This window comes from Pecten maximus, chromosome 10 (assembly GCF_902652985.1).
Source record: "Pecten maximus chromosome 10, xPecMax1.1, whole genome shotgun sequence".
NCBI classification, from domain to species: domain Eukaryota; kingdom Metazoa; phylum Mollusca; class Bivalvia; order Pectinida; family Pectinidae; genus Pecten; species Pecten maximus.
This window is the reverse complement of record NC_047024.1, coordinates 30,406,460-30,432,894: the sequence shown is the minus strand read 5'-3', so window position 1 is coordinate 30,432,894 and position 26,435 is coordinate 30,406,460. Positions and strand designations below refer to the sequence as shown.

The 26,435-nt window shown below is 36.4% G+C and overlaps 1 protein-coding gene across 1 annotated transcript in view; it reads right to left on the bottom strand.

Annotated features, from left to right (window-relative positions):
• The window catches only part of LOC117336287, a 62,417-nt gene extending 36,476 nt beyond the window's left edge, over positions 1–25,941 (bottom strand). Inside the window, exon 1 of the mRNA XM_033896769.1 lies at positions 25,739–25,941. The gene's annotated coding sequence lies outside the window, so the exon portion shown is untranslated. The remainder of the gene's footprint in view (positions 1–25,738) is intronic.
• Between the last annotated feature and the right edge of the window lie 494 nt (positions 25,942–26,435).

Below are 26,435 nucleotides of genomic sequence, written 5' to 3'. Positions count from 1 at the left end.
AAAGCACAACAGACAACCATTTAGTCATTTCACACAGGTTTTGGTTTTGAATTGATTTTGGGAAGACAATTCCACACACTCATAATTGATAAGAGAATGATCTTTCAATAGAAACGCGCAGGTGACTAGACGTTGTATATCTAAACAGATGGTAGATCCAGATAAAAGCGGTATTGAAAACAAACACGAAAATATTTCCTTTATATATACCTAGTTATTTATCGTGTAGACATATTCCATTCACTTTCTAAGTAATAAGGAGTAAATACAAAATCATTTTTCGAACATACTGACCGCAAGTCAGCATTTCTGTGTGTGTGTTAACCATTAGACCTATTTGATGTCGAAAATGAAAAAAAAAAGGTTGACACGTCCAAAATGTATGCTGTCATTTCGAGACATCTAGGTGTGTATACTGATGAATGTTACGTAACAAAATCATTAAGATAACTCATAATCCTACATATATGATTCTCAACAACGAAATGAATACACAAAAAAGACATTACTGCCCTTTTCTGTTATCGGTACGCAAAGTCCGTTACGAGATATAACGGCATTCAGTATGCGGAAATGTAATAGTGCTTTAAATCACCCGCTCAGTTTACACCGTCCGTAGTTTGGTTTGGTAAAGTATTATTTAACGTCCTTCGAACAGCTAAGGCCATTGAAGATGGCCTTCTATGTATGCGACATGAATGAATGTGATGAATGTTTGGTTGGCATCGGAAATCAAACATTCTACATACGGATTTGTTCAATATTAACAACTCGTATCCAGCGCCAAATTTCTTTGGGATACGACAGTGTGTTGCGTAAAATTAATCTATTTGAATATTTTGAAAATTTATGTCTGGAAAGCTGAAATTTGGTGTCAACACACGGATACACACTAATTATGATGGTGGATCATGTTACAGATGAACAAAACCGCCTGTATGAAGCTAAACAAGGAATTTATCAGCGGAGACGAAGCCCTGATTGTACATATCCCAATGGGTAGAGAGTAATAACATCAACAGAAATATCGACAACCTGCACACACAAAGAGGCTGGGTTAAAATGAGATCCCCAATCGTGTTTACCTAGAATAGCAGTCAATTTTGAAAGACTGATGATGATGAAATAACATTGCGCATACAAAAGGACTCGTATATCTTCGAAGACACATGTACACAGTCATTTCACGACATTTATAAAAAAATAAAATCCTAAATCACGTTAGAACACTTTTAGTATTATTATTCTTTTGCTCTTGTCGCAGCAGCGAGCCTAACATGGTAATAAAAGGTCTACACATATGCACTGAAGTTAGTTGTTAGTATCAATTGAAACAATATAAAGGATTCATGAATTTTCCATTTCACCATAACAATAACTCTTTTAAATCTACTCAAGTATTGTATTGTTTAACGGCCCAAAGACAGTTCGAGTCATTTAATGTACTTGTTTTTCCTATGACTCATTGAAGTAATTGTAAGTTTTAAATAGCATTACAAAACGTGATGTTGAAATTATTTGTTTCGACATGAACGTACTCCTTACACCGAATATTAAACGAAGTCAGGCGTTCCATAATCAAAACTACAAGAAATCTGCGTTAAATACAAAGCAAATTGTTTGGCGGCATTATATCTACTTGCCTCCTATGAATCCTATATTTGCCTTTTTATACTTTTGATTTTGTACTGTTAAACATTCTAACAACAGCTTTCACCATTAAGGGAAGGCCCTCATATGATATTGTGTTAATAGGACAAATGCCACCATTTAAAAAAGTGCAAAAGTCAGAACATCATCTGGTTCCTGATTCCTCTAAAAGGCATATTAGTTGGATGCAATTAGTCGTCTCTTATGAATTAAATTTGATATAGCAGTTATTTCTCAATAGTCGTACTAAAAGTATTTTGCTGGATTATTAACACGTAGCTTCTGTACCATTGTCTTGTGATATGGACCCTATGTTGAATGGTATGCTTATTAAATCAATGTCTGAAACCATTCCTGCTTTCCATCTTCATTTTCAGATCAGTTAATGAAAGATTTAAGTCGTATGTTATAATGCAGAATATATAATACACGATAAGTTTCATTTTTGCATTTATACCATTCGAAATTCGCAGATGAAGATGTTTTCGAAAGAAGATGTTACTGGCCAGTAAACATTTTTTGAGAATAACCGGTGTTAATATGGACCTTTTCGTGAGATTACATAAATGTGCATGTTCATAAATACTACATATCCGTTACGTGAATTCACGTCCACATGTCTGTTATATCGCTGCTGCTCATCAATATCGTCCATGCGTTAAAACTGCTGGAGGAAATATAGAAATTAATTTTCTCTATGCGTAGAGTGTGGGGGCAAATCCTGAATACTGAATACATATCAAACAAAAGAAACAGCTGAACTGTTTACTCAGATTTAATCTGTCGAGAAAACTGCTTTGAAATCGAAGTTTATTAAGAGCACAGCAATCCTTCAAATGCCATATTGGCATTACATCAAGTTACTGTTACGGTAATAAGTAAGAAACCGTATTAATATGCATTACCTGTCAGCTAATTATCCCGTCGACGACTTGCATATAAATTATAGGATCATAATGGTCTTTTAAAACGAGCGTGTTTGCATCGTTTATCTCATTATATTGGCGACAATGGCACATTAGAGCTCATATTATAGCGTTTCTTGTATAATTATAAGACGACAAATACATATTTATTCGCAATAAATGGGTATTTTACAGACAAATTACATACCATCATCAACAATATAAGTAAACAACAGACGAATGAAAAATGATATTTGATACAATGATGCTATATCAGACCAGTATCGGTAATATTACAGCCTTTAACATTCTCTGTTTATATTATCGGAACACCTGATGTATATGTCCAGGTTTTCATATTCGTGCTGATAATAGCTATAATGTGCATTTATATTGTTCTATCTCTAAGTGGCATTATTCCAACCGAACCGGTCAAATGGTTTTGACAACAGGTAAACCAGATCTTATCACCAAGCTAATGAACAAGTACCGATTTCAGACTTTGGTTGGGCGTAATCATTGTACTTGCTATCAACATTTCATCACAGTAAAGGACTAATATTGGTATCTTTTCTTTTCCCTTTCTATACAACATTCTTTCAAACGTATCCATGGACAATGCCTTACATTTGAGCTTAATAAAAGCGTTCGCCTATTTGAGGAAGGCTTAGGGTTCTGTCCTTTGGACTTGACGCACCAAAGTCTATACAAATGGTAGCTGCTGCACCTGCTTCACGCCCAGCATTCAAATCTAGTCTGCTGGGCTTCTGGGTGTCTTCGGCAGTATGCTTCAGTGGGGTTTGGTTTCGTTTGGTTTATTTTGTTTAACGTCCTATTAACAGCTAAGGTCATTTAAGGACGGCCTCAGTGAGGTAGCACTATAATGTCAACATCAGATTCGCACTGTCACAAACACCTCATTAGCAAGGAGCCGCAAAGCTTGGCATTATCCCCCGCACCCCGCAGTTGGTATGAAAACCCAAATACATGTATATATCAAGCTCAAAGTAAGAGTTATTAAAGTATAACTTTAAATGTATGTATTTGAGTTTGGCATCGTCCTTGAATGAAATAAAAACAATAAAATAACACAGAATTGATGCAATATATACAAAATGATGATGATATTTATGTAGCAAAACAGGAAATTTAATAATCACTTTTTATGACCAAAGATAGTCCATGTATAATGTTGATATACAATAGTTATCTGAATTTTTAGAGGTAACTAATCAATTCTGAATTCTGATAGGCAGTTGTTGACACAACAAAACATAACAAAAGCTCTAATACCTAAATATGTACATTGTATAATTTGTGTATGCCGTGTGGTTCACATAATACACTGTTGGTCAAAGTGGATGAGGAACTTAATGGAAAACAGCGTAGAAAATAATCGTTCATACCTCAGTAATAAAACATCATACTGCCTATAAAACGCTCATAATTGCACATGTACAGTTAAATCATATTTTTTTGTGAACTGTTATGAAGTTGAAGCATAGAAAGGAAAGGAAACAACAATAATATTGTGGGTTTTTTTTTACTATGTTTCCATAGTGACAGAAATAATATGAAAGAACAAGAGGCACAACTAGGGAATTAATCTAATACAGGTACATAAAAGTTCTGGTGAACTGTTTTGCAGCTGTAGCCCAGAAAAGTATGTCAAATGGACAGATAGGACACAACTAGGATACTACAAACAAAAGGAAACATTAGTAATTTGTTGGTTTTGACAAGTTTTTTCATTATAACAGAAAAAATTCCGAAAAGGAAGGTCTGCAATAGCAAAAGGCACGACTAGAGTACTAGTCTGATCCATACAGAAAGTTTCAAGGAGCTGCGCTTAACGGTTTTTGAGTTATTATCCCCGGAAACAAAGGAAACAGTAATTGGTTATTTTTAATAAGTTTCCATGGTGACAGAAAAAATACCGAAAATGGAAGGTCCGCAATAGCAAAAGGCACAACTAGGGCACTAGTCTGATATATACAGAAAGTTTCAAGGAGCTGCGTTGAACGGTTATGGAGTTATAGCCCGGAAAAGAATTTCGGACGCACGGACGGACGGAGCCCAATTAAATATTCCCCCGGGGATAAAAATGGTAGTTGCTACTCCTGCTTAGCGCTTAGTATAATGTGACCGGGTGGGGTGTCCTGCTGGGTGTCCTGCTGGGTGTCCTGCTGGGTGTCTTCGGCAGTATGCTTCAGTGAGGTAGCACTATAAATCGGCAAAAGTTCCGGCCTATCACAAGGAGACAACACGAACATACCGCAGCCTCCCAAAACACACATACGCACTAACCACACGCATGCATGTCGCACGCACCGAATGCCGTCCTTAAATGACCATAGCTGTTAATAGGACGTTAAACAAAATAAACCAAACCAAATCCTCACAGGAGAGAACGCTCAACTGAAGACCAAGGGAGGTCGTCCATAAATATGGCACTAAAATTTACGATATAGAAACAATAAACACCACTGCGGCTCTTATTATTACCCTTAATGCCTACCATGGCACTGCCTCACCTTTAACTTTTACTAGAGCATTCACGCCCTTTAAAGGCTGTTGGTTCTGTGCTATGTTCTCTGAAAATGGAAGTTGCTAATCCAGCTTAACTCTTTGAAAATAAAACGACTGGTTCGCCTGTTCTGACTATGCGAGTAGTCCTGCTTAGTCTTTGGCAGTAGTTGGCATCTGTTTCGCAACCAAGCCAAATCATAACTTTTACAATGGCTGTCAAAGTTAATCCCGCTGACTCCCCAATCCCGACAACGGGTAAGAACACGCACACATGATTTTTAGTGTACCTACACTAACATCACCCACCCCTATTGAGTGTTCTGTAAACAAGTGCATACTTAAAACCAATATAACATAGTCAAGACGACGGTGTTAACATTGTATAAAACAGTGAATGTGTAACAGTATGAAGAAAACACAGGTACTGATGGTCGAGCGATTGGATTTTAAACATGTCTTTGACGATAAAAACTCCTCTTCCTCTTTCAGAAACAGATGTATTTTAAAAGCGTTAAATGCACCTAATTCATACACAATCTGGTGACGTGAACGCAAGGATGGGACAGAGGTATGGTATTTCATGTTTGTTTGAAAATTGATACCTATTATTAAATGCTATTATGGTATTTTTATGCTTGAACTGTTCTTTAATGGACTCAATGGTAGGATTGGCAACGATGAAATACCATGGAAAGGAAACGTGATGGATGACAAATCCGTCCAAACGACGTCACCTTATAGGCTCGAGAACCCTAACATTTGGAAAAAAACGATTGAAGCAAAGCGATTAGGTTACAAGTACGTACAATTTTCAAGAGACTTTTATCATACTCTTCTTTGATGAATAACAACTGTTGATACAAATCGAACGATAAAAAGGTCAGAAGAGGGTTCAAATAGGATATAAATTGTTCTGACTTCCGGTCATTTCATTATAAAAAAGACCTTTAACATATAAACAAGTAGTAGATGAGACAGTGATAGTAACAGGTTGACGTAGTGCACATTATTCCCGTCTTATAACGTATTTTTCAACTCGTGATTGTTTTTACTAAAGCATGGCAATCTTGAGATTCTTTACGAGTCTGTTAGTATATGCAAAATTTTGAAATATTTGAAAGTTATTGGTCTGTAGCAGACTTGAGATTTGAGTAACCATAGCCACGTTTTGATTTTAAACTAAACGTAAGTGTAGCTATATACATTTACATGTTTCGTTTTTTTTGTTTGTTTTTTTATTTTCATTTTTGTTTTATTTCCCATTTCTCTTTCCCATTTTGCTCATATATTTAATCACTTTTTGGCCAAAATGACCTTTAGTGTTGATGAGCCGTTAATCACTTTAACTAATTAACTAACGGTACATCACACAAAGACCGTATCCACGATGGTAGGAGCCACTACCTTTTTATAGTATAAATATAATATAAATGTATCCTTTTACATTATCAATATACAATATGTAGGAATGTAAAATGTATCGTATTGCAATACCAGGTAACACCGTAAGGTCATACAAATAATATAAATATATACTCATTGTACCTCAGGAGACGCATTTTCAGATAAAAAAACTTCGTTTTCTAATTACAATTTCTAAATAATTGCATATCATATGGTACACTATATTCTATATGAATTAAAGATGATATCGACCATACTCCTTACTCGACAAAATTGCGCATAAAATTTTCCGAACTGTATGAAAACCATTTTAATTGAATCGGTTACACAACAAAATTTAATATGAATAGCGGCATCCAGCGCATTAACAATCCGGAAGCCTTAGTGTTTTACCTTTCAACTACAATGTCAGGGAGCTAACCATACACTGTAAATATAGACCAGATTCAGATGAAGCAACACAAAATGTCAACTACGTTACTTTAGATTTGATTAGGTTATAGCTTATATTAAATCTGGTTTCATGTTTTCGGTTACATATAGTGTATAGATGTCCTTTACGTTATGTATTCAAATACAATTGTAATACAGAACTTGATCTCTTTTAGTAAGACATACAAGATTGAAACTTGTATCAAAATAGTGTTATATGACTCTACATCACATAACTGAGAATTTGTCCATGTGAGAAAAACAGAAACATTGAAATCTCTCGCACACAACTGTTTAATTCGTATTTCACATTGAAACAATATCAAATATCGAGAGAAACGGCATTGAGATAAGAAGTATATATGATGCGGTTCAAATTCTCAACACAAGAAATGCAATTAATGTTTCTCAGAATATAACCGTGATTCAACAATTTGAAAATCAACTATGTACATTGATGCACTGGTGTTTTTAAGTGAAGAGGTTTTGATGTTATTGCCATACACTTAGGTCTACATCCTAATGCGAAATTAAATGCTAAAATTTTTTTTCTTCAAATATTTGGTCTGAACCTTTAATTTCAAAATGTAACGTAGGTTTGTCAATATATGTTTTGTCATATTACTTTCCTTTATGGTTCCTTTATGGTTCGTTTTATGCCCATTTTACTTGCCCGTTTAGTCATGATCCATACAGCGCCAGCGGTGGCAGAGTGGTTAAGGTGTCCCGACACTTTATCACTAGCCCTCCACCTCTGGGTTGCGGGTTCGAAACCTACGTGGGGCAGTTGCCAGGTACTGAATGTAGGCCGGTGGTTTTTCTCCTGGTACTCCGGCTTTCCTCCACCTCCAAAACCTGGCATGTCCTTAAATGACCCTGGCTGTTAATAGGACGTTAAACAAAAACAAACCAAACCAAACCTTACAGCGCCAATTGACCTTTTGGAATGTAGCAAATAGCTGTTAATAGGACGTTAAACAAAATAAACCAAACCAAACCAATGTAGCAACTAACTAATTGAACAAAGTGTTTGAGGTTTTACCCATTCAGGCACATTACCTTATTATAATAGCAAGTGACAGTGACAGTGACCTAATGGGCCAATGGATCATACCAATGTTAATAGGACGTTAAACAAATAAAACCAAACCAACTATACTCGTACTAATATAAATATGTCCCTTATAAATGCTTTGCAATTTTCATATGCATGCATTTGTGCGTTATAATGACAAAACGCAAACCAAATATGTCAAAGTTAAGACTACTCAATAGCATTAGATGAAACAAGCTAGACCAAATACGGTGGCATTAATAGATGTTTTCTTACTTTTAACAACATCTCTATGTGCTACTTATCCTGTAATTGCACACTGATTTGCCCCTTTATTCCTTTAAATTCGATTATGTTTTAGTGTATTTTGTTTGTGTTTTGGTGATAGTTATTTACATAACATTTTTACAAAAATCTGGGTTCCTTTGTGGTTTTGTTAAAGGGACAGAAGTATACCAGTATCAGCACTGATCAAATTACAGCTGAAGTGAGAACATGTCGATGTTTGGTGTTTCAGTAATTGTGTTTCTATCCAAACCTCGCAGTACATTCAATACAGTAACACAGTAACACGCAGTTGATGACATTAAGGCAGGTTATAATTCCAAAAAACTCATGCGTTTTTTTGGCACGCAAGAGCAGTATCTAATTTCCAATATTCCAGTTTTTGAATATTTTAAGAATCCTTTTTAGTTTTGTACAAATTCACACAATAATCAAGGGTGCTATTTTGCACATTAAACACGTTATGGATCGAATAACTTCAAAACGTAGGTATATAATAGAAGCAACAAGTTTAAAAGTGTTTTACGGCTTTTAAATATTCAAATGCAAAAGTATATTTGGTCAGTCATTTATATACTTCAATCGATTAGTTATATATCTTCGGGAATGGCTTAAAATTGCATTTTATTTAGTTTCTATTGCGTAACAGGGATCTGGTTAACAGATCATTAAATGTAAGTGAATTATATATTTTTATCTTTGAACATTTTAGTTTATTGGGGTTTTTTTTTCTGTGAACGTCCTTCTAGGCTAGTGCTATTTTGATCTAAATTGCATGATCGTAAGAGGCGACTAAATTTGGGATCTTATCTTTTCTCTTCTTCCTTAACAACTCTCTTCCTAATAATGTCTTCCTTGACAATGTCTCACTTTTGGTCTTTAGTTGAGCGTTCGCCCCTGCGAGGAAGGCTTTGGGTTCTGTCCCCTGGCCGAGACATACCAGAGTCAATAATGGTAGTTGCTACTCCTGCTTAGCGCTCAGCATATTAGGAGTGGGATGACTGGTTCGCCCGTTGTCAGTATAATGTGACCGGGTGGGGTGTGCTGCTGGGTGTCTTCGGCAGTATGCTTCAGTGAGGTAGCACTATACATCGGCAAAAGTTCCAACAAGGAGACTTTACACGGAAATACCGCAACCTCCCAAAACACACATACGCACTCGCCACACGCATGCATGTCGCACGCACGGGAGGCCGTCCTTAAATGACCTTAGCTGTTAATAGGACGTTAAACAAAATAAACCAAATCAAAGCAATCGCCCCAGTGAGGAATGCTTTGGGTTCTGTCTCCTGGCCGAGACATACCATAGTCATTAAAATGGTAGTTGCTACCCCTGCTTAACGCTCAGCATTTTGGGAGTGGGCCGACTGGTTGGCCCGTAGCAGTTTTTGACCGGGCGGGGTGGGGTGTCTTCGGCAGTATGCTTCAGTGAGGTAGCACTATAAATCGGCAAACGTTCCGGCCTATCGCAAGGAGACTTAACACGAACATACCGCAGCCTCCCAAAACACACATGTCGCAAACACGGGAGGCCGTCCTTAAATGACCTTAGCTGGTAATAGGACGTTAAACAAATAAAACCAAACCAACCAAACCATATACTAGTACAACAATAGCGTTTGTTCAGTTAGTTAGTTAGTTAGTTAATACATTTCAATATAAAACATATATTTGAACACTCGCGTTTTTATTTTGAAATTAACGATTTGGCTATGGTTACTCAAAACTTGTGGTTCAGCCAAAATATTAATCCGTTTAACATTTAGGTTTTGATTCGATTCTGTTTATATTGATCAAAATGTCTCAAATTGGCGATAGGCCAGAACACAATAAAATGAAAATTTTAAAGGTATAGGGGTTACCGGCTGACCATACGGTTTTTGATCGGACTCCAGTTTTCTCTCAAAGCAAGACCCCTCGGTGATTAATATAAATTAATATAACTCGTATTGCAACTGTTGTAAAATACAATTCACGTCTTACAACTCATTAAAGCAGTTACCGTATTTATTCCTTGCCCTTAGCACGAGAAGTCCACCGTATTAAGGGAATGTTATGTATTTTATTTCCTGACCGAGTTTACCCACTGTCAGTAGAATATGACCAGATGCAGTGTCATAATTTGTGTCCATGCTATGAAATTGCATCCCAATGTCTCTCGAGTGTCCCTGTTATCCTGGAAAGTGTGATAGAATTCTATGTGGTATACCGTTCCTTGACATCTTCCATTACATGCATTGTGATGCTAGTAAAATAAGGACCTGGCATTAAATATTTACTATCAAGTCGACATTAAATGCGCACTTTCAAATGGAGACAAACACGACACGACAGGTGTTCGAAAACGAGCACTCATCAACGCATTAATCTTGCACATAGGGGAGGCGATCCCTAAATGACCATAGCTGTTAAAGGGTTTTAGACCATAACAAACAAAACTCAATTTAATAGCTTGGACTTATCGAGTTATATTAGCTTAAGCCTCATTTATGTTGAAGATAACTTACAAATCAGACGTTGTCATAATTAACTTAATATATTATATCGCCATGAGTCATGCAGGACCAAACAAGGATTGTACAAAAGACACAAGATAATACCACATCTTAAAAAGATACACTTAGTCATAAAATGGGAAAAAATCGGTAAACGACTTTTCTAAATTACATTTTATAGTTTGAAATCGTCTTAAATTAGCCTCTACTATATAGCACAGAATGTTTTTATAATGTAACCGGATGTGATATCTTACTAGGTTTGGTTTGGTTTTATTTCTTTAATGTCCTATTAACAGCTAAGTTCTTTTAAGGACGGCCTCCCGTGTTTGCGATATGCATGCATGTAGCGAGTGCGTATGTGTGTTTTGGGAGGCTGCAGTATGTACGTGTTAAGTCTCCTTGTGATAGGCCGGAACTTTTGCCGATTTATATGCTCCAGTAAGATAGCTCTATTTGGAGTGGGACGACTGGTTTGCCCGTTGTCAGTATAATGTGACCGGGTGGGGTGTGCTGCTGTGTGTCTTCGGTAGTATGCTTCAGTGAGGTAGCACTATAAATCGGCAAAAGTTCCGGCCAACATGTGATTTCCCTATATGTACTATAGTAAAGGTTACCCCCTCCCCAGGGGCAAACATGAGACCCAAGGGTCATAATATTCACATTTGTTGTAAAGGACATTAATTGGTTTGGTTTGGTTTATTTTGTTTAACGTCCTATTAACAGCTAAGGTAAAGGACCTTAAGACCTTTCTATTTGTGAAGAGTATTTGATTGTACCATATCTAGGCGGCGACATTATATGATATTTTATTTTATTCGACTCATTTTGGTCCCGCCTCTCATGCACCTTGTGTGTTGGGACTATATATTACACAACTTTTAATGACTTTTAGCCATGTAAGCTAGTTAGTAGGCTATTAGTTTTCAACGGCCCATAAACACTTTAAATAAAGGTAGTTAGGGCCACAACATTGTAAGTCAAATTATGAATAAATGGGCAAAAGATTGAATTTGGTTCAGCAGTTATGGAAAAGATTTCGAAAATTTATACTGGTTACAAATGGACGACGCAGAACAAAAAGCATTAAGAATAGATCACTTGAGACGTTGTCTTAGATGACCTAAAAAGTGTTAATTATCATATTTAAAAGGACAAAAGTAATTTGGTTTGGTTTATTTTGTTTAACGTCATATTTCAACATTTATAGTCATCTTTGTCTGGCCTTAATGACCTTTACATTGTTGATGGGCCGTTAAGAATAGATAACTTGATTACTGTTGTCAACACGGGCATACTTGATTTCAAGTTTAAATTCATAACATGTATTTACCCAAGAATAAAATATAATCTTGTTATGCATTCACATAAATATAATAAATCATGGTAATGATGCTATTTTTGTTAACGTCTCAAACATTGATGGTCGGGTAATGACGGCATCTCGTGTGAGATGCATGCGTGTGCGTGTTTGAGAGATCGCTGTATGTCCGTGTTTGCCATCTTGTATTGGTGCAAAAGTGACATTGATTTCATAGTGCTATCTTGATTTGGTTTGGTTTATTTTGTTTAACGTCCTATTAACAGCTAAGGTCATTTAAGGACGGCCTCCCGTGCGTGAGACATACATGCGTGTGGCGAATGCGTATGTTGGTGTTTAGTCTCCTTGTGATAGGCCGGAACTTTCGCCGATTTATAGTGCCACCTCACTGAAGCATACTGCCGAAGACACCCAGCAGCATACCCCACCCGGTCACATTATACTGACAACGGGCAAACCAGTCGTCCCACTCCTTATATGCTGGGCGCAAAGCAGGAGCAGCAACTACCACTTTTAAAGACTCTGGTATGTCTCGGCCAGGGGACAGAACCCAAAGTCTTCCTAACAGTGGCGAACGCTCAACTAAAGGCCAAAAGTGAGGCATTGTCAAGGGAGACATTAGGAAGTTAGTAAGAAAGAGAGGAAAAATTAAGATCCCAAATTTTGTCGCCTCTTACGATCATGCAATGGGGACAGCAGGTACAATTCTTACGTCCCTACCTGCAGGGCAGACAAAATATTAGCAAGGGCAATAATAATATATTTAAAAGAACAATAACTCCGTAAGTTACCATCGAATAATTCCTCTTTTCGAACTCATTCGAGATCCCGTCAGTATATGGCGACATACACATTAATTTAAACTTGGTTAATTTTTACTCAAGGTATCGTGTTAACAATGTCCAATAATAATATTATTACAAAAAGTCAATAACTATGCAAATTACTGTTGAATAATTCTGATTTTAAAACTCGCCCGAGATCTTATCGATTTAAGACTTTATACCAAGTTTCATCAATCACAGGTTACATGTACCCAAGTTGTTGTGTTCAAAACTGATGGTCAGGTGACCTATTGAAATGCGGCTATGATTATTAAAATTTTGTGGTACAGATCAACAACTTTCAGATAATACTTACCGGTCGTAAAGCTACTAATATATCATGTTGGCTATCCCATAGGGCATTAGTCAATACTTCCGTGTTTTCTACTTTTTTTTCGGAAATATGTTGCTATCAAGACATTTACCTTAGATGATACACACCTGTTTTGTTGTTGCGGGAAACATCACGATGGATGCCACATTTAGTACAGGAAACGATTACGCTTACGGAGCACGAGCTGTTATGCTTTCGTTTCCGGATTTTAACAGCCCTTTGATTATATTCCTTGTTGCTTGATGGAGTGTTTTATATTACATCCGTTTCACCGGTCTTCTTTTTGGATCGATGTTTCTCTGATGTATGTCGAATTTATGTTCGTGTTATCAAACTTGATATACATGACGACGTTCAATCTGCGTAAAAGTTTGACAAGTTCCGATGTTTGTGATGTATGTTTTTATGTTTCAATTGATCTTAAACTTACAATATGAAACATATATTAAGATAAACGTCAATTGCGGAAGTGGCTTTTTATTTGGATTGATCATATATTGTTTTTTATACATTTTAAAAAATCTGACCACTAAAGTCTGTACGCCGATTGACATTGGTTATGTGCACAACGTCTATTACATCCATCATTTTCTACACAAAATCGTTCATAGTATCCAGCTACATTATGTACATGTAAGTCTTCTCGTTACGCGCCGCTGTTACAACAGCCAAATTCACTCGCTGAAATTACACAAGGGTCAAAGTAGATTGCCATGTCTGTTTTAATTACATTATTCGGCACGCTTTCGACGGTTCAACAGCCAAATGCTACGTAGAAGTATTTCTTTTAAAACGGATTTAAAATGATGTTTCTTTAAAATAACTTCTTAAGACGAATGAAACACCATTGATCAGTTTATTGCTTAACAGGTTTTTTTATTTAGAAAACTTAAAGGCCCATACAATCCGTTTGTTTGTTCTTTTCTCGGGTTTGGTGTACATTAGAACGAGAGTTTGCCTTGTGTAATGCTAATAAAACAGTGTGGTCCATTCCCAACGGTATGTACTTGGCAAACACTATATCGCCTATCATTTGCTGCGATCGATCAAAACAATGAAAGAAAAACCAAGGAATTTCTCATTAAGGTTACTTTTGATTTATACCGTGGATTCTGGTTTGTCAACTTTTTGCTAACAATCATTCCTTGTCAATCACAAATTGTGACAGTGCCACTTACTACTATAGTCTACACCGTACACTGGATATGTTCAAGCTGTACAAGTATACGATCACTTATACTCGGAATTCATCTGATCCGTTTCCGCTGCCTGGCAGGTAGGGCGTAATAATTGTACCTGCTGCCCCCATGGCATGATCGTATGAGGCGACTAAATTTGGTATCTTATCTTTTCTCTTCTTTCTTACTTTTGGTCTTTAGTTGAGCGTTCGCCGCTGGGAGGACGGCTTTGGGTTCTGTCCCCTTGCCGAGACATACCAAAGTCTTTAAAAATGGTAGTTGCTACTCCTGCTTAGCGCTCATCATATTAGGAGTGGGACGACTGGTTCGCCCGTTGTCAGTATAATGTGACCGGGTGGGGTGTGCTGCTGGGTGTCTTCGGCAGTATGCTTCAGTGAGGTAGCACTATAAATCGGCGAAAGTTCCGGCCTATCACAAGGAGACTTAACACCAACATACCGCAGCATCCCAAAACACATACGATGATCCGTTTCCGGGGAAACTATCTGATATTCTTAGTGCTAAGCAGTAGCAGCAACTGCAATTTTGAACACCAAACGCCGAATGCAAGGCAGTGCCAGGGCAGACATTTTGAAGAAAGTGCTTTTTTCAGATAAAGTAAAAAAAAAAAGATAAGATCCCTAACTTAGTCATCTCTTTTAATCATGCAATTTTGGGGAGCATTAGTACAATACGTACGACCCATTTGCCTAACGAAATGTCATGCAACTGTGTCCATCATATTTCAGTGTGAGGATGCTATAAATTACCCTTTTGAATGACTCATCTAGAAACACCATATTAGTGTGGCCTACATTATTGCGTGGATAACAGATCATTCTTGTCTCTAGATAGTCCGCTAAATTTAGGACACAGGCGAGAACTCTTCGGTTCTGCATGGTGTTATTGTTCTTAAAGACATATTGATTCAAATTTAATTATTTCTTGCCAGATCAACATAAACTAATATGCCATACATTGAAGTGCTACATGTACAAACGAAAGAACGGAAACTGCTATTTCAATCATCTGTAAAACGTCTAAAGCAAATTACTTCATAACATCTTTTAATAATTGCTCCAACTAATCCGATTTGATTAAAATTCAATCATTGTAAAGTAGACATAGTGGAATTATCTTAAATAAGTCCCATCACTGACGAGTCCTAGAAAGACGAATAAGCTGTTTGTTGCAGATGTTTTGCTTTACTGAACCTTAATTATAGATATGTTTCGAAAGGTGCTAATATCTTGTTTACCTTTTGTCCAATCCTTTGATATTGCAGGTGATAGACACTGCTGAAGTTTTTTTAGGCCTCGAAGCTTATTGTAACATGCTTGTAACGTTTTAATTGTTCGAGTAGTGATACAATTCATGACATACACATGGTCTTAATGTGACTTTGAAATGAAATATTGGAAATTGTAAAAAATATTAAAAACAAGCATGTTGGGTATTGATAAAGAAATACATGTCCCCTACCACTCCACGCTAAATTATGAACCCTGACATTGACCTAAAAACCTTAAAACTGGAACATGATTTGTAGCTGCACGTACTTCAGTAACCTACCAACGTTCATCAACATACTTGAAGCATGACTGAGAAAAGTGCTAAAAGTGAGTGACAGGTTTGGTTTTTGGTTTTGGTTTTATTTGTTTAACGTCCTATTAACAGCTAAGGTCATTTAAGGACAGCCTCCCGTGTTTGCGATATGCATGCGTGTGGCGAGTGCGTATGTGTATTTTTTGGAGGCTGCGGTATGTACGTGTTAAGTGTCCTTGTGATAGGCCGGAACTTTTACCGATTAATAGTGCTACCTCACTGAAGCATACTGCCGAAGACACCCAGCAGGACACCCCACCCGGTCAAATTATGCTGACAACGGGCAAACCAGTGGTCCCACTCCAAAAATGCTGAGCGCTTAGCAGGAGTAGCAACTACCATTTTTATGACTATGGTATGTCTCGCCCATGGGACAGAACCCAAAGCCTTCCTCACAGGGGCGAACGCTCAACTGAAGACCAAAAGTGAAGCATTGTTAAGGGAGACATTAGGAAGAAGAAAGTTGTTCAGAAAGAAGAGAAAAGATAAGATCCCAAATTTAGTCGTCTCTTACGATAATGCAATGGGGCAGCAGATACAATTCTTACGCCCTACCTGCAGGGCTGAGTGACAGACGAACGGGAATGCAACTTCATAATCTTTATTAAACTTATAATACAAATATATAAAATAATACATTGTAGGTCTTTCGCGCGTCCCAATGTAGATATTGGCATTTTGACCTTATTCGAGACAACGCACTCGCCACACGCATACATGTCGCACGCACGGGAGGCCGTCCTTAAATGACCTTAGCTTTTAATAAGACGTTAAACAAAATAAACCAAACCAAACCAAACCAAACCTAATTCGAGATCGGCATCAAAGCTTTAGGCCCAAACCATCGCTGAGGAGCCGTATGGTGCAGTTTAATTCATTTTTCTCTGGCAAACCTTACCTCTTTTGTTTTTGATTATGTTAATATCTTTTTGTGCAATCCTCTTTTAACGAGGAATCCCCTACACTATGTTCTTCCTCCTTAACATTATAAGTAAGGTAATGTAATTTTATACTAGGAATCTACCATAGTTTCACTTTTTAACGTGTTCTTGCACTGTGATTGATTGATTGTTGTACACAGTCCGATGATTTAAATTGATCAGTTCCATTTACACGCTTGCATGTCTTGAAGGCGCTTGTATGTATTGTGTGATGCGACTGGGCGTTATTTACAGTACATGTGATTTAATTTCCATAGTCGTTGTTTCAATTTTATACCAATTGACGTCTGAGTAGAATTAGCTTAAGTTGTTTTTGGTTGCGATCGTGCAAGCTCGTTAACCTACATGTCAGATTTTACCGAGTATTGAAGCGGAATTTTGCGTGTGGCACTCCTCCAGCCTCTTCCGGGACAAGAGCAGACGGTTCCCGTCATTACAGAGTTCCTCAGAGTGTTTCGAATATACTAGACATCTATGGAAGTGTTTAAATGATGTTCACAATATATTGTCTTGTTAAGTGGGTGACAATTTTTGTTTTAGAGAAAATTTATGACTAGAATATTGACCACTTTTAACAGTAATGAGTAAGATTCTTTTACAGTATAGATACTTGATCAAACTCTCGATGCATTGATGTTTATCAGAAATGATTATTGTACACCTGAAATGACACCCATGCATGAGCTTACTATATGGCTATCCTGTACATCTGAATTCTCCCATACGTGTATTATACCCTGAAGATGAACTGATTTTGATTGATAGTTTATCCTTGCGGTGATGCACTGAAATATGCAATACTCGTGACATTATATGCCGACCGCCTGCGGTTTGACACTCTCCGAGTACGGGTATTAATGACATCCATTCACACATTTTAGCTATTCACACTATAAGCAATCGGTATGATCAGAGACAATAGGTCATGCAGTCCAACAGTTAGGGCCAAACGTAATCAGAAGGTAAACATTCGCATTACAAAGTCTATTGGGTATTTGTTCTACCTGTTGGCGTCGTATTTAGGTTAGGATTTACCAGACTGAAGTCTATACACGTTTTACGAAATAAATTGGACAGGTAAACAAGATATTAATCACTAATAACTCACATGGCTCTTGCCGACCAATCGTACCCAGGAGGTATACACGTTAAATAATACAGGCACAGGTGACAAATTCTGCATCATATGGCGAATTTAACTTTCAAAGATTCGAAAAGAAGACGTGCCAATGTTTCATGTGTTGGAAGCTTGCTAGTGTAATGCTAAAACATTACCAAGAAGAAAATAAATACATTTCTATTTGATAATAATGAAGAAGTTCTATTGATTGGTTTGAGAATAGTATATTGTGGTTCGTTTTTTTCTAAAATTGAGAGAAGATGCAGTTTTTTTTTTTAAATAAAGTTTTGAAAAAGGCATGTTAATAAAGTGATCAAACTATTTTTTGTATTCTATTCTCGACCATTGTGTTCATGCAACAGTACAGGCGATAAAAACAATCATAATCGATAATTTAAAGATACACTTACAACAAAATGTAGGTCATCTGATAAAGTATTTGTTGTCAAAGTGTTGTTTGTCTAACATTCTTCATACTTCATTGTATTGTGTAATTGCATACAGATGATGATTTGGAAACGCCGTCTGTTCGGTGTGAACATGACGTAAATCAATTCAAAATCATACCTAGAGTGACGGTAAATGCTTAATTCGAACAGCGTGCTGTAGCGCATGTATAATACACCGTTGCTGAAACGTGTTTACTGTAATTGTATATAGCTGTAACCAATGTCACGTGTACTATGAAATTGAATAACGGTACACATTCATGATATAATTTATTGTAGCTCCAGGTGGTACTAGTATTACTCTAACACGAATCTTTGACATTCACATGTGGTTCTAGAATTTCGCGAAGCTGGTGTCAAAAAACTATATAACTGTATCCGGTGATATTACCATTGCAGTTAACTCGTATTCCCGATCATTTGTTTGTCGACGCATTAAAAATACTTGTTAACTTAGAATCTAACGACATAAGCAATGACTTCAAAATAGCTAATACAAAAGGTTTTTGATTTGTTGATATTTCGAAAATGACACTTATTACATCATAACCATTTCGGAAAGAAGGTGGAAAACACTTAAAGATTGCATGGCGGTGTTTTATCGGCAGATAGCAGACAGTAATTACCATTTTATGTCGTGTTGGTTTTTTTCATTCCATTTCGTCATAATCAGACATGTTAAGGCGGGCAACGTGACATCAGATAACTCGGAGACATTTAAAGAATATGTTTCCGCTCTTAAATACTAAACATAACTGTAACAGAGCGCATGATTAAGTAAATTTAATCACTGCCTCCGCTAGGGATCGGGTTACATACTCCCCCTCCTGTCGCGGTGTTCAAACGTTATATGTTAAAGTTTGACCTAATCTTTTAGGTATTTTAAATAGGATTCGCATATGGGTTAATGTTGCGTCCCATTTCGTTGCTCATTAGTGTATTCATGTAAAATAAACATTGTTGTACATTGTTGCAACTTGTCATACATTCCGATGACGTCACATTGTTTACAGATCCCGCGTTGTGTCTGCACTGCCTGACACGAAAGCTTCATTCTGTATTTTTTAGTGTTTTTGTTAGTTTTCTTTAATTTCAATTGATCAGGTATGGTAAAACAACCTCAATCAATATGAGGTGTGAATGTATTTTTATGAAAAAACGGCATGTTGCGCAAAAGACTTCAACTTTCACTTGGTCCGTGCATTCGTGATCGCGGCTTAAATCGGCTGTCATGGCAACGACGAGGACGGTGGTTTTACCAGTGTCGAATCTACAATCTTGTTTGTACAACCGAAAACTTCCAACTATACCTTATGTCTTTGGAAATCGTCTGTAAATAATTAATTGAATTAATTACGATCCATTGCATTCGTCTATCAACGTTTATTCGTTTCTTTATGCCAATTTCGATACTTGAAACACTGGAGAGTTCCAATATTGAAGCGTGGACATTAACACTTGCTCTATAAATGGCACCCGACTACCCAATATCAATACGAAAAGTGCTGTACATTCTTACGAAAATGACAAACATCGTCACAATTATCAAAAAAGTAGTCAATTAATCGGCTCTTCGTCAATTAATACCAGTTTATAACGCCGTTATGTAACTGTACGTGAATAAATAGAAGAATGTACAGCACTTTTCCTCGGTTTCTTAGTACGATGAACAAGTGTATCACGTTTGTTTGTACGGCAAAAAACGTTAGTTGGTTTCTCTGGCCATATTTACCGACCAAGTGTTAATGTAGTCCTACGTGCCGGTCACGTGACCACGCGACAACACGAGGACCGACGAAAACATCCCGATAAGGACGTTGGACACCTAACATTAACATCCGGTCAAGGAAACAAACAGAACTGACGGGGAAATTATTAAATAATGCATTTATTAAAAAACATAACGATTTTAGTTCTTTTTGATTATATATGCAACATTAACCCCACATGCGAGTGTGTGTTCAAAATACTTGCGCTGTGTATTGTGTATAGTTTGTATCAGTCCCTGTATATTCTACCTGTGTATATAGTTGTCGTTGTGACGTGTGAGAGACGAGTGAAATGATTGGTTGAGAGTGTCACTTTGACCCTGCATGACCCCGCGGATACCCGTGCACGTGCAAGGCCTTGTCGGACCCTTTCCAGGTAAGGTCAAACCACACCACGCTATAAGACCAGCACGGATAGACGTCCCATAAAAACCTGTGTGCCTTACAGCCACAGTGTTAAAAAGGTAAGATTAATTAAACATAAGTTATATAAATGAAATATTTAATCTAATTAAACTATTTACTTTAGATGATAAATACATCAATTTATTATAATTACAGTTTAAATATATCTTTAATTTACATGAGGACACACATGTGGTCGGGTTCGGTGGAGTCTAAGTGAGTGTAAAAATATTATGTAAATTGTTCCAAGTGTAACCAAGAAAAAAAAGAATTTAATATAAATACGTTTAATAAATACCTGTATAAATATTTGATACTTTAGAGTATTAAATAGGTTATTTAAATATATTTGAAAGCGTTTACACGTGTCTGTATAGTGTCGGTCAGATATTGTTTTTTTTTTTTTTTTTTTTTTCAGGTTGCTGTCTCCGTTCTGTTAGTACTGTTGTTTAAACGTGGAATATAATGCAAGGTATTCGTGAATTTAACCGTCTTGGAGCCTTTATTGAATAGTACTCGAAGTCATAAACCCATACAGATATACAAAGAAATGTCTGATAGTCTCGTGACATAACCACAGTAGCGTGAACTCCAAGACTGTCATATTAGATTAACAACCGATGAACTCTTGGAAATGCATGGTTCAATTTACAGATAAATACATCTTAAGTTCTGTGTACCTTTTGTTTACAAACAACTTTGCGAGGACTGTTCTCAGTCCTGAAATATCAGAAGATTAAATAACTTGTTTTAGAAGTAACTCTTTTTAAACCGATTTAAGTCCAAATGGCAAGAAAGACGAATGAAATACTGAAATAAAGTACATGCCTCTAAACGGTGTCCTGGATATAAGGCAATACGGAAAGGAGGTAAATTTGACCATACTTGTATCTATTGGCTCCCTAGAATAGATTATCAGTCAGATTATAAGGCAAGCCGTTAACCTTTTTATTTTTAAAGATTTTTGATAGTGTGCATGTCCAGTTTATCCATGAAAACAATTACTTCCCTAGTAATAATATTTTTTGATTGTTTCAAGTGGATATGACTGCAACACTGACATATCTAAGATTTTTAATAGGAATCTAGATTGTAAGTATTACCGCAAAATGTTCTATAAAATGCACAATAATCCTAAAAAAATATACCATAACATCCTTGGCCGAATACCTGTTTACCAAACTATTTCATAATTCCAGAAACGTCGGGTACAATTTCTATTAAGTAGAATTATTCAGAGAAAACATTCCGGTTATATTTCATTTCATTATGTTTTATTGTATATATTATATATTATATATTAATGCCCCGTATTAATGGCAACATACAAAATATATGTAGAACAGAAAAGAGCTGTTATTAATCCGGATGGTTTAAACTCTTATAAGAGGCATTTTTCTCATTAGGAGTTTAACGTCCTCGCAACGGCAGGGGTCATGGGAAAACGGGTGTCAAGGAGACATCCAGAGGGAGAAAACCGAGCACAGAAAGACAGAGCAGTGAGGAAGGAGAGGAAAGGTGCAGGTGTTGCAACTGAGAAAGAAGATTTATTTTGGTTTCTCCAATGTCCCGTAAATAGAAGATGCAGTGAGATACAGAGACAACGTCATGCCTTTAAAATCAACTGCATGCCGATAATATATCGCTAACGACTGTTTTAATTTGGTTGCGAAATGACGTGTAGACAAAGTTTTCTGGACAGTTATATCTCTTGAGGAAGTCTGACATCAATATATCCTGAATTTGTTCAATTTGAGTTCCCTCCAGAGGGAAAACACGTATATCACTGGGTCAACAACCTGTGACAGTTTGAAGTCAGGGCATTGACGTTTTGTGAAATGAGTAGTCATGAGAGTCCCATGAGTTGCAAATATGAATTTTGGACACTTAACTCCCAACAGGAGGAAAAGACATATTGGTCGCCTCTGACGATAGCATGCAACGACACATGGCTAATATTATTTACAAATTATATCGGACACAGTAATCATAAGGAAATATTTGATAATATAATTTTATTTCCGGACTTTTAAAACAGCAAACTCCTAAAGCAATAACACAAATACATATATATGTATATGTAACATCATATATATGCATAGCTCTGCCATGCTAACATACCATCCATTGATACGTTATTGAAAATTTAATAATTTGTGAAGTGGCCAATTTTTATGGTAAACAAAAAATATGGAGGTAAACTGTATTTGTCATGATCGCCAAGCCGATCTATTAATATTGAATAAATAGCGGAAAGGCGTAGTTTTGAGTCAAGCAAACAAAAAGTTTCATATGGAATTTATCAAATAATGACTAAAAGCTTGTAAAAATGTGTGATCATTTTTCTAATTCCTTAACTTAAAATTTATTTATGATGAAACGTGTTTGGGTTACGCAACTTTGAAGTTGGGTGACCTTTTGTCCGCCCACACAATTTTATAATATCTGGAAAAGTATCAAAGACATAATGCGATATTTTGACAAGCGGAAACTGGCTGTTAATTATGAAGCTTCAACAACAAATTCGTTACGTCACGATATCAATGTAGTCCTCATAATAGCTTTGAATGATATGAAGTAAAGTTTAGAGCACGTTGCTCTTTTTCGTAGAGCGAGTCAAAAGTGATGAAGCTGACAATTAATTTTAACAATGCAATCCTTTGGTGTTCATAACGAAATGACACAACTTTGAGTAAAAATATTTTAATGTGAGCAACGTTCCGATGATTGAAGGTGGGTAATGATATATGAAATTCTACTTTGAACATTTGTAACACATAATAATTTACCTCGCAAAATGGGCCATAATGATGAAAGCAACATAGTAATTAACGCCTACGGTGTCCTTTATTAAAGATTAAGGTACAAAATGTGGGCGTCTTGGTGATGTATGGGTAGACCTATGACGTGAGTAACATTATAATATTGTATCGAACAAAGATGACACCCATGCAAAATATATGAAATGTTCCTCCTTTAGTATTGGCATTTCACGAAGGTATAGCAATAGCTTCCAATTAAGCAATTACTGGTACCTTTTATTTCCCAAGTGAAATAAGAATTATTGGCAGTGTACATAATTTATTTCCAATAAAAACGTACGAAGCCATAACTTAGCCATATGCTGTTCCTTCCGACAGAATTATGCTCTGCATATGTAATGACTAACATAAATTAGAAATCGTACAATACCGAAGGGGATTTACTAATCCCAAAAGGTAAGGAACACTCTGTTGAATTCAATTACTCATATAAATAGTATACACAGTTTACCGTTAATGATTTTGAAATAAAGTTTTCCTGAACCATCAACCAGATAATTTGGATTAAATATTGACGCTTATTAAATGAGTTTTATCAGTTTCGGTTGTGATCGGTAGAGCAAAGATTTTACTACCACCATGGAAGGTACGGAAATCTATGATCCACCCAAAAACGTGCGTGTTCTACGATGTTTGTGTTTTAATTTCTGTATATTAGTAGCCTAACCCTTGCTCATCCGGTTACAAAATACCTGTTGATACGATTTTACTTTTACAAATTGAAATGAAAAAACACTACAGATATCGATATTTTAAAATCAAGTTACTGTCAACACATGATTATTATTATTTTCATATTAATTTTATTGGCCATATTGATTTCAACGGCCTATCTACACAGAAAATATCATTGGAGCAAACAAATGGTGGGTCATGTAGGCGAAAAGGATTTTTTTAATGATAAAAGTCTGTACCGATGTACTCTAACAGTATTATACAAACACACAAAAACAGATTGACCCTATGCTCACATTCAGATAAAAACTAGTATAAATGGTTAGCTAAATTTGGTCGAACAGGCTATCATTAAAAAAGAGAGACCTGAAATTTGTTTTGTTTAAGTAAAATATCACCTGTTGGTTGTAGACCAATGCAATCTTTTCAAATCTTCCATTGAACGTACTAATTACTTTCCATTCATGTGTCACCTTAGATATCGTGCAATAAGCTAATTAGATACAGAACATATTTCATAATTCACCTATTAGAACTCATTGTGGCGATTTTCCTGCAGGTTTTTTTTTAACGATTACGGTTAAGTAAACCTATTTTAATATTGTTTTTTTTTTTATAGAACATCCATCTGCAATTTAGGAAACGACATCAAGTTCATGAAAACATTACAGACGCAAAAGTGAAACCACATAAATCCTAGAAAAATGTTTAATTTGTTAATGAAGCCAATATTCCCGTTTCCTTTCTAGTCTAAACAAACGAGGACAAAGAGAAATATTAATTTTACTTCGATTACGTCTTAATTCGATAGGCAAAGTACAACCCTATACCATGTTTCGGGATTTTGTCTACATGTGTAAATTCCGATTGCTTTTCAGACGTTTTTTGTTTCACACACGTTTTATTTAATTTTAACTTCATCACAGAGACGGAATACGCATCATGTACATTTGTGGTTCAGTCTGAATGAGAAATTTGAAAGTGGCAAGCATAATTGTGTATGAAATGCGCATACATTAAAATTAAAATATATGTGATATACAAATTGGAAGATTGTGTATATTGGATTAGTGTTAAAATTGGCCTTGACAAACTTTTTAAAAATAAAGAAACTACTTGTCATGTCTACTCATCTCCAGTGAATATGAAGTTTCAATATTAAAACATCAATATCGCCACGCACAGTACTCAGTTTGATAATGTGTCTGATCAATGTCTCAAGAAACAATTATTTTCATTTTCAAAAAGAAACACACAAAACAAATGAACTGATCAGTGGTGATCGGGCTACGAATTTGTATTTACTATTGGTTCTAACATCTCTATGAACATAGTGGGGAAAACAGGTATCAATCCTTTCTTAACTTTCACGTCTTTATTTTTCTTTTGTTCTTGTGATGATTGACAATAAGAAATAGAATATTTCAACTATATACTTAGTTGCGACCCCTATATAAAGAGGACACTTTCAACAAATTACACATACATTAATTTGTTAATTGAAGTTGAATTCAAAAAATAAATTGTAATCAACAACGTACCTTTAAAGTCAGAATAACAAACTTTCCTGTCCCTCAGTTCTTTGTCTGTGAGTGTTCAACAGAATTGATTCCCCGTTTGTCGATAAGCGTACAGCTCGTGAGTGAATAAGTACCCAAGGATGTGAACACGACTTTGTGGAGTATTATTGCCTTGGTTCAATAAATATATGAGTAAAGTTACTGCATTGATCTCTCTGCAAGCCACTGTACGACAACTCGCGCTCCTTATTTATACAGATACACCGTAGCGGAGTCGGTGGGATGGTGGGGAGGCGGCCGTCATTAATCGATATCCAAACAACTATATCTGACGGCTCGGGATTGCTCCTATCAGCGCTATTGGCGAACCAATCGTCATGCAAGGGTCACAGCATCTTAATGTCATATTGTTGAGATGAATCCAATTAGGTACGCTCGAGCTGTTCCGTGGGCTTTATAAATGAGTACCCAGAGAGGCGGTCTGACAGGGCCAGGACTAGAGTAATTGCTGTCCCAGGATATATCTTGATAGGTAGTAGGTACAACGCTGGTTCCGTATAGACATGGCTCTTTAAATCATTGTCAAATTAAAGGTGAATCTCTGATGCCAAAACGGCACTTGCGTTGATACACTAATGGCCTACGCTAATTGAGCAAGCAGACGATAGTAAAACACCCCTTGTGTATATCTTTAATATTGGTTTTGATCATAAAACTA